Source organism: Xenopus tropicalis, chromosome 4 (genome assembly GCF_000004195.4).
Source record: "Xenopus tropicalis strain Nigerian chromosome 4, UCB_Xtro_10.0, whole genome shotgun sequence".
Classification (NCBI taxonomy): Eukaryota; Metazoa; Chordata; class Amphibia; order Anura; family Pipidae; genus Xenopus; species Xenopus tropicalis.
In genome coordinates this window covers 39,510,500-39,513,219 of record NC_030680.2, presented here as the reverse complement: position 1 = coordinate 39,513,219, position 2,720 = coordinate 39,510,500, and the positions used below count along the sequence as shown (strand labels likewise).

Sequence of the window (2,720 nt, the reverse complement as noted above, 5' to 3'; positions counted from 1 at the left end):
GTTACTGTACTGCAACTCCCAGCATGCCCTGTGCCTCCATACTGTCCCCTTGAATGTAGCTCAGCTCACAGGCGCTTACTGTACTGCAACCCAAGCATGCCCTTGCCTCCATACTGTGTCCCTGTAGTAGCTCAGCTCACAAGGCGGCTTACTGTACTGCAACTCCCAGCATGCCCTGTGCCTCCATACTGTGCCCTTGAATGTAGCTCAGCTCACAGGGCGCTTTACTGTACTGCAACTCCCAGCATGCCCGGCTCCTCCATACTTGTTTTGCCCCTTTGATGTAGCTCAGCTCGCAGGTCGCTTACTGTACTACAACTACCGCCATGCCCTGTGCCTCCATACCGTGCCCCTTGTTTGTAGCTCAGCTCACAGGGCGCTTACTGTACTACAATTCCCAGCATGCCCTGTGCCTCCATACAGTGCCCCTTGTATGTAGCTCACCTCACAAGGTGCTTTACTGTCCTACAATCCCAGCATGCCCTATGCCTCCATACTGTTGTCCCTTGTATGTAGCTCAGCTCACAGGGAGCTTTACTGTACTGCAACTCCCAGCATGCCCTGTGCCTCCATACCGTGCCCCTTGTATGTCGCTAAGCTCAGAGGGCGCTTTACTCAATCTACTGCAACTCCCAGCATGCCCTGTGCCTTCATACTTTGCCCCTTGTATGTAACTCAGCTCAGAGGGCGCTTTATTGTACTACAACTCCCAGAATGCTCTGTGCCTCCATACTGTGCCCTTGTATGTAGCTAAGCTCACAGGGCGCTTAACTGTACTGCAAACTCCTGAGAACCGGGAATGGTTTGGGGGCTGTTTCTGCAGTTATTGGTATGGTTGGGGGGCTGTTCCCTGTAGGATTGGGTTTGGATTGGGGGCTGTCCTCGCCAAGGATTGTACTAAGTAGCAGAGAAATAACCATGCAGCCATATAATGGTATCGCTCTGTCCAGGCATTAGGCATGGTTTAGGGGCTGTTCCTGTAGGATTGGGTATGGTTTGGGGGCTGTTTCTGAAGGATTGTGCTTAGTACAGAGAAATAACTATGCAGCCATTATGATGGTATCTCTCTGTCCAGGCATTAGGCATGGTTTGGGGGCTGTTCCTGTAGGATTGGATTTGGTTTGGGGGCTGTTTCTGCAGGATTGGGTATGGTTTGGGGGCTGTTACTGCAGGATTGGGGTTTGGTTTGGGAGCTGTTTCTGCAGGATTGTGCTTAGTACAGAGAAATATCCATGCAGCCATTATGATGGTATTGCTCTGTCCTGGGATTGGGAATGGTATGGGGGCTTGTTTCTGCAGGATTGGGCATGGTTTGGGGGCTGTTCCTACAGGATTGTACTTAGTACAGAGAAATAACCATGCAGCCATTATGATGGTATCTCTCTGTCCAGGCATTGGGTACGGTTTGGGGGCTGTTCCTGCAGGATTGGGTATGGTTTGGGGGCTGTTTCTGCAGGATTGTAATTAGTATAGAGAAATAACCATGCAGCCATTATGATGGTATCGCTCTGTCCAGGCATTGGGTATGGTTTGGGGGCACTTACTGCAGGATTGTGCTTAGTAGAGATAAATAACCATGCACCCATTATCATGGCATCTCTCTGTCAAGGCACTGGGTATTTTTGGGGGGCTATTTCTGCAGGATTGTGCTTAGTATAGAAATAACCATAAAGCTATTATGATAGTATTGCTCTGTCTAGGAATTGGGTATGGTTTGGGGGCTGTTTCTGCTGGATTGTGCTTAGTACAGAGAAATAACCATGCAGCCATTATGATGGTATCGCTCTGTCCAGGCATTGGGTATGGTTTGGGGGCTGCTCCTGCAGGATTGGGTATGGTTTGGGGGTTGTTTCTGAAGGATTGTGCTTAGTAAAGAGAAATAACCATGCAGCCATTATGATGGTATCGATCTGTCCAGGCATTGGGTATGGTTTGGGGGCTATTCTGCAGGATTGTAATTAGTATAGAGAAATAACCATGCAGCCATTAAGATGGTATCGCTCTATCCAGGCATTGGGTATGGTTTGGGGGCTGTTTCTGCAGAATTGTGCTTAGTACAGATAAATAACCATGCACCCATTATCATGGAATCTCTCTGTCCAGGCATTGGGTATTTTTTGGGGGCTGTTCCTGCACGATTGTGCTTAGTACAGAAAAATAACTATGCTGCAATTTTTATCATATCTCTCTATAGGGGAATTGGGTATGTGTTGGGGGCTGTTCCTGCTGACCTTTCCATCTCTGAATCCGCTGATCCGGAACCGTCTGATACGGATCTCAAGTTCCCGAATCCCCTGTTCCTGAGGTTCCTACTGGACCGCGCTGAGCTCGACTGTTTGAGTTCCTCAGAATGCTGATTCTGCAGAAAGTTGTACCACAAATCTTTGTTGATATTGGAATATTGTATTTCATTAATCTCATAAATAAACATGAAGAGTTTCCATTTCTCTTAGTCTCATAGTATCACTCATGTATAATAAGGGATAATGTACCCCCTACTGTAAATGATAAGGATATTAGCAGTCACTGAGGGGTTCTGTGACCATATAAAGGCACAAGGCTGAGTTATACAGGGAACTCTGAGTATCACTCATGTATTATAAGGGATAATGTACCCCCCTACTGTAAATGATAAGGATATTAGCAGTCACTGAGGGGTTCTGTGCCCATATAAAGGCACAAGGCTGCAGGCTCAGTTTATACAGGGAACTCTGAGTATC

General features: G+C 47.4%; 1 long non-coding RNA gene across 1 annotated transcript in view; it reads right to left on the bottom strand.

Annotated features, from left to right (window-relative positions):
• LOC116410367 overlaps positions 1-2,485 on the bottom strand; it is a 15,788-nt gene extending 13,303 nt beyond the window's left edge. The window contains exon 1 of the long non-coding RNA XR_004222329.1: positions 2,232-2,485. This is a non-coding gene — a long non-coding RNA (uncharacterized LOC116410367). The remainder of the gene's footprint in view (positions 1-2,231) is intronic.
• Positions 2,486-2,720: the final 235 nt, after the last annotated feature.